Raw genomic sequence first — 7480 nt, 5'->3', positions numbered from 1 at the left:
CTTTTCTTGTTATTTTTATTTTTTTATAAGCAATTTGTTGAGACACAGTTTACATCCTGTGGAATTTACCTTCTTAATGTGCACAATTCACAGTTTTTAGTTGAATAAACTAAAAGCATTGTGCCATCATCACCACCCTCTAAAAGGATGCGTAGAAGCTGATTTTGGCAGAGGGTGTGAATGACGCGGGAATTTCGTTCAGAGGAGATTCCCTGAGCCATCAGGGGTCTGAGAACCAGCGACCACACATGTGCACGTGAACTGGGTCTCCGTGAGGACAGAATGCAGGAGAGACGCCTCACAGCAGGGCTAGCGGCAAAGAGCCTCAGCACAGGGCAACCAGAGTGGCCCAGAGCACCTGGACCACCATCCATGGGGAGTCCCCATGTGGGAGGGAGCAGGGAGGGCGGCAGGGGCCTGCTCTGGCTGTTTGCCAAAGACAGGTCTGATGCATAGGTGCTGTCCTGGTCTTTTTATGAATAGCATGCCTTTTCCCTCTCCAGTGGATAAGTTTATGTTTAATCGTGTCTTACCTGAATTAGAGTCTCCTGGTTTTCCCTTAGAGTTTCTTTTCTCTCGTTCCATGCCCCGCCTCCTCTGTGGCCCAATTCCAATTTCTGTGCCTGAAGCTCAGGGAGACCAGCCCTCTATGTGCCCTGTTATCGGGTCACCAGGTGTGCAGTGTGCCACAGGCTACAGAGCCCTTTGGGGGCTCCCTTCCATTTTTCCCTTTGCTGCCCATTGTTCAACATTTGGAAAATTATATTTTGAGTCTGTTATCAGTTATTCCACCATGATGTTATACCTGTGAGGTTTCTACATGTCATTGAATAGAACAGGAGTTCATTCTTTTTCTTTGTTGTTTAAGAATTCCTTGCCTGAGTAATAAACAGCAGTGCATCTAGGTATTTAACTTTTGATGGCTATTTGGTTATTCTAGTTATTTTATTTTTTGGGGGGGATTGTTTGTTTTTAGACAAGTGATTTTATTTTTATTAAATTTATTGGGGTAACATTAGTTAATATGATTATGTAGGTTTCACGTATACATTTTTGTGATACCTGATCTGTGTATTGTATTGTGTGCCCACCACCCAAAGTTAAAACATTCATTTTAATTTATACAACCACTGCTCCAAAAAGCTACCTGCCCAGTAAACCATGGATGTTCATGGCACTATTATAGACGTTAAACACCTCTTATTATTTTGAACTATTGTTATCACTTTACATAATTTAGTCATTTTTACTTTCATAAGGCACTTTTACTTATATCATGTTATATTAATTTATTTAAATTGAGTTTATCAGGGGGATGCTGGTTAACAAAATTATACAGGTTTTAGGAGCACAATTCTACATCTTCTGTATAGAGTATTGTGTTTTCACACCCCCCCCCCCTGCCAATCTTTGTCCATCACCATTGACGCCCTCTAACACCCACCCCTACCTCCGCCTGGCCACAATAGTTACACTGTTGTCTATGAGTCTCTCTCTCTCTCTTTTTCTCCTCTTGTCCTTTTGGCTGAATCCCTCCACTAATGAATACACATTGTATGTTTTAAACAGTGGTTTTTCTTAAATCCCAGTCCTACTCTGATTGGTGGGAAAGGAATATTCTTCCCTATGTGCTACAAGGGGGAGGTGAGTCATACCCTGGTGACTGTTTACCAAAGTGCGCACAGCCAGTGAGCGGCAGTGAGCACTAATCTAAATACCGAGCCTCTATTTTAATTTTATGCCAGGTAAAAAGGTCAGTTTGTTTTTTTTGTTAGCACTTCATAAAAACAGTGTTTAAATAAATATGTATATTATTTAAAAAGAAGTTTAATGACTTTTTAGAAACTGAATTTGCTTGGAAATTAATTTAAAGTCCCGTTGTGGATTAATTCGTAGCAAAGCTGTTTTTCTAATGGATGCATTTTTACAGCAAATTTAAGAGCTCAGTATTTTGAAAATGTGCTTATTTGTTAATCTGCTTTTATTTAATCAGCTGTATAGTTTTTATTACTTCTTAGAAAAGAATTTTACTTTTTACTATTGAAATCTCACAGCATTTAGTTTGGAAAAAGACTAGAGCCCAATCACTCGACTGATTTATTAAGTCACACATGAACAGCAATCTCATTATTTAATCTCATCTCATTTGTACCCAGGCCAGTGACATTTATTATTGTTGCCATTTCTGTAGCTAAAATTTCAACATGTTCCTTGTTAAATGTAGAGACTCCAATCTGGAAGGGGTCTCGGGTTTTGTTGGCTCGCCTCTTTTCAACCCTCATCTGTGCTTCATTTAGCTGTTGACTCCAACCCTCCTCCTTCCTCTGACACCCCTTCCCCAGAGCAGAGAACACTTCACTCACTCGGGATCGCCCAGAGATTTCCAGGTGGGTTTGGTCAGCGGGAAGCCTGACGGTTTGCACCGCCTGCTGGCCCGGGCCTCCTCAGGCTCCAGTGCCCAGTGAAGAGCGCCTGCCCCACAACTCCGAGTTCCAGAGTTGGTCAAGACGTCTGCGCTCCACCAGCCCTACCTCTTCCCCTTGTCCTTTCCACTCTAGGGGGGACACGGCTTGAGAAAGGGGCTGCCCTTTAGGCTGTCTCTCCTCCTGCTGTCTGACGGCCCAGCTCTTTACCATCTGTATAACCAGTTCTCTCTGCTGTGTCCCACTGCTCGTAAGACTCAGAGAGGTTCCTGTTTGGGAGCCCGCTGGCACAGCCTTCAATCTGACCACTCTGTAGAAGCTCACATGGGAGATTACCATTTTTCTGTGAGTTTCCTCCTTGATCTTCCTTAGCAGTTGTTTTCCTGGTTCATATTCCATCACTTTGTCTTTTTTTCTTCTTCTTTTTATGCGATAGGAGGGAGACAGAGACAGACTTCTGCATGCGATGAATGGGGATCCACTGGGCAAGCCCCCTACCTACAATGCTCTGCCCATCTAAGGCCCTTGCTCAACAAATGAGCTATTTTTAGCACCTGAGAGGAGGCTCCCTGGAGCCATACTCAGCACCCAGGACCAACTTGCTGGAACCAATAGAGCCATAGCTGTGGGAAGGGAAGAGAGAGGCGGGGTGGGGGGAATGGAAGAGAAGCAAATGGTCACTTCTCCTGTGTGCCCTGACCAGAATCAAACCTGGGACATCCACATGCCTGGCCAACACTCTACCACTGACTGAGTCAACTGTCCAGGGCTCACTTTGTCTTTTAAACAGCATGTTAATCACCTCCTCTGGCTCCTCTTCTAACTTATTTTTTATTTTTATTTATTTAAAATTCTTTTTAAAATTGTATTGATTTGAAAGAGAGTGAAAGAGAGAGAGAGAGAGAGAGAGTTAGGAACATCACTCTGCTCCTCTATGTACCCTGATGGGGGATTGAGCTGGCAACCTCTGCACTTTGGGACTATGTTCTTGCCAACAGAGCTATCTCACCAAAGCACCTACTTATTTTTTAAGAATTTTTTTTAACACTTACTATTTTCCCCAGTAATTATTTAATGTATCCAAATCTACCTAGACCTCATTTGGTCAGCAGTGAGGTCCTATTAGAGAAATCGCAGTTATGTTTAATGTTCCCAGCCCCACCGTTGTGGCTGTGGGGACTGAGGGCCCTCAGTACTGTCCTCCACTCCCGTGGGTTCCAGGAGGTCCTCAGGCTCATCTCAGGGACTTTTAAGCATTAGTTTTATGGTCACTCTACTTTCTGTGCTTTAGCTGAGCAGCGCCTTGACTTTTGACCAATGCAAATTCTGAGCTAACACATACATACATGTTGCTTTAGCTGCTGAATTTATGTTAATGGGTTACACAGTAATAGAAAATGAATGTAGTGTTTGGCCTTTCTTTTCCCCACTGTTCACTAGACATATGTTTCTGTATAGTTCCCTAACTTCCACATGGCTGTCTGGATGCTGTCTCACATGTATCTTACCCCAAGTAAAATTATCTTCTGGTCCTAAAAACTTCTTCCCTTTTCAGATTGATTGCCCAAACTTAATATGCTCTCAAACATACAGCGACCTGAGCCAGAAATTAGTGTCCTCTCTTTGCTGCATTCCCAATAGGTCACGCAATGTTGTGAATTCTGCCCCAGAAAAACACTTTGAAATTAATTAAGACCTTTTACTCTCTTGCTGAAATAATCATAAATTTTCTTTTATTTAGTTTTTAAAAACTCTAGCCATGCTATCAGATTTTTATGTGTTAGGTTTCTGAAAAAAACCAGATACACAACAAAACACCTTATCTAAATAATAAATCCCCCAAAACAGGAAACAAACAAACAAACAAAAATATGGTCATTCCGTTAATGGTTCTACCTTATTACCAACTTAATTAAGTTTAAAATTTTAATTAGACAAATAAGTACAAATTTTAACCCAAATATATTTTTTTCACTACCCTACTCTAATATTTCCCTAATCCAACTCTGTTTCAGCTTACCAAATTATTCACTGTTCTTCCAGCATTTACCATATTTTGTTCCCTCCTTTACCTGGTAGTTTGCCCATTATTTTCATTCATTCAGTCATTTACTTACATAATGTACCAAGCCCTGCTCATTTATTCAGAACAAGGCACATGGTGTTCCTAACTTCATGTAGTTCACATTCCCATAGGGGAGTCAGACAATAAACAAGCAAACCTAAGTATGAACCAATACACACAATGTTAGCGTGCATTTTTATGAAGGAAATAATCTAGAGTGAACATCGGTGCTGTATTTGGAAGGGCATGCTGAAGCGGCCCCTCGAAGGAGAAACGTATAAGCAGTGGCCATGATGTTGAGATGGAGTCAGCCAGGGGAGGACCTGAGACAAGAGAGCTTCGGTCCAGCTAAAAGGCCAAAGTGAGCCCAACAGAGGATGAGCTCAGCGTGTTTCAGCAGGACGAGAGGGTCATGTGGCTGCAGCACAAAAAGCAAAGGGAAGGGAAAAGGAATGAGAAGCAGAAGGTGGGACATGTTGGTACATGATGTTAAGGAGACAATTTCATCCTAAGTTCTATGGGAAACCAAGAGAGTTATATGTTCTGTTCTATGTTTTAAAAGATTACTCTGGGCCTGACCTGTGGTGGCGCAGTGGATAAAGCGTCGACCTGGAAATGCTGAGGTCGCTGGTTCAAAACCCTGGGCTTGCCTGGTCAAGGCACATATGGGAGTTGATGCTTCCAGCTCCTCCCCATCTTCTCTCTCTGTCTCTCTCTTCTCTCTCTCTCCCTCTCTGTCTCTCTCTCTTCCTTTCTCTCTCCTCTCTAAAATGAATAAATAAAATAAAATTAAAAAAAAATTTAAAAGATTACTCTGACTGCTTTCTAAAAAGAGTATCTAGGAAAGACATAGATAGAATTAGGGAGGTGAGTTAGATCAGAGAGCTTTGATGGTAGACCAGGAGTAACAGAAACAAGATATAGTTTATAAGTAGCCCTGATTGGTAACTATTAAAGGGCTGGATATGAGACATGAGGTATAAGGAATACTGATGAATCCATGTGTGAAGTGTGATGAATATGGAAGAATCAATGATGACTTTTAATTTGTATAAGAAACTGGAAAAAAGGATGTATTTATTGAGATGGAGAAGACTAGAACAAGGGAGAAGATTAGACTGGGGGGAGAAATCAAATGTCCTGTTGGAGCCTGTTAGGTTTTAGATACTGATGACACTTTCAAAAGGTAATATTAAGAAGCTGGATCAACCGTATATATTTTTATGAGGTTTCAGGGAAAATATTGGAACAGGAAATATATATATTTTTCTTCAAATGTCATCTTTAGAGTAAAGTCTTTTAGAATTGATCTCTGATTTTATAAACCCTTTAAAAAGGGTGCCTCAATTAAAATACGTAGAGTGCTGCAATTATCTTTGTGTATCACCTTACCAAATCAACTTTGTGTTCCTTGAAGCCATAGATGACATTGTACTGATGCTTTATTTATGCAGAAATATCAAGTTCCTCCTCTAGGCTGTAAGGAGATATCTGGGAGAAAGTCTATACTGTCTTCATTGTGTTTCTATTTCTGTGGGAAATACATCTTTGTATCCGTATGCTTCACATAAGGTTTGGCACATAATATCTAAATAAAATGATGAATGAATGAATGTCTCTCCTCCCCCACCACCATCTCATTACTGGGTACTTGTGTTAATGCATTCATTGGTTGATTCTTGTATGTGCCCTGACCAGGGATAAAACCCACAACCTTGGAATTTGGAACAATACTCTAACCAACTGAGTTACCCAGCGAGGGCTTAATTTTGAATCATGTTGTTTATTTTCTTATTGTTGAGTTTTAACAGTTCTTTGTATATGTTAGATGACCATCTTTTATCACAGTTCTTTTGAAAATGTTGTCTCTCAGTCCATAGTTTGTCTTGTCATTTTATTCTCTTAATGATGTTGAGTTTTATAATTTTGCATTTTACTGTAGGTCTGCAATCCATTCTGAGTGTGTGTGCATGTGCGTGCACACGAGTGTATTGTATGAGATCTCAGTCTAGGTTATTTTTGCATAAGGACATCCAGTTGTCAGCTCCATTTATTGAAAAGACTACTATTTATCCATTGAATTATCTTTGTACCTTTGTAAAAATTTAGTTGAATATATTAGTGAGGGTTGATTTATGGACTCTGTTTTGTTCCAGTGATCTATGTATCTTTTTAAAGTTTTATTTATTATTATGTTTTTGTTTACCAATACCATTCTGGCTTGATTACTATGGATTGAAATCAGGTAGTGTGAGTTCTCCAACTTTGTTCTTTTTTTAGTATTGGATGAAGTAAGACCGTTGTTTTTTTTCATATACATTGTAGAGTCGGCTTATTGATGTCTACGAAATACCTTGATGGGATTTTGACTGAAATTGCATTGAATCTATAGATGGAGTGGAGAAGAACTAACAACTTCACACTTTGTTGACCAGGCAGTGGTGCAGTGGATAGAGCGTCGGATTGGGACACAGAGGACCCACGTTCAAGACCCCGGGGTCGCCAGCTTGAGTGTGGGCTCATCTGGTTTGAGCAAGGCTCACCAGCTTGAACCCAAGGTCACTGGCTTGAGCAAGGGGTTACTTGGTCCGCTGTAGCCCCACAGTCAAGGCACATATGAGAAAGCAATCAGTGAACAACTAAGGTGCTGCTACAAAGAATTGATACTTCTCATCTCTCTCTCTTCCTGTCTGCCTGTTTTTATCTGTCCCTCTGACTCTGTTTCAGTCACACACACAAAAAAATTGTATAGACCAAGTTGGAAAGAATTGACATTTTACCAATATTGAATCTCCCAATCCATGAAAACAGAGCAGCTCTCTATTTATTTAGGTCTTCCTTCATTTCTTTATTCAGTATTTTGCAGTTGTCTGCATATGGATTTTATATTATTTTATTAGATTTATGCTTAAGTATTTAATTTTTGGGTGCTATTGTAAATAAATTTTTATTTATAATTTCAGTCTTTTGTAGGAAAACAACTGACTTTTGT

The sequence above is a fragment of the Saccopteryx bilineata genome, chromosome 1, assembly GCF_036850765.1.
Source record: "Saccopteryx bilineata isolate mSacBil1 chromosome 1, mSacBil1_pri_phased_curated, whole genome shotgun sequence".
Taxonomy (NCBI): domain Eukaryota; kingdom Metazoa; phylum Chordata; class Mammalia; order Chiroptera; family Emballonuridae; genus Saccopteryx; species Saccopteryx bilineata.
Note: the sequence above shows the minus strand (reverse complement) of the source record.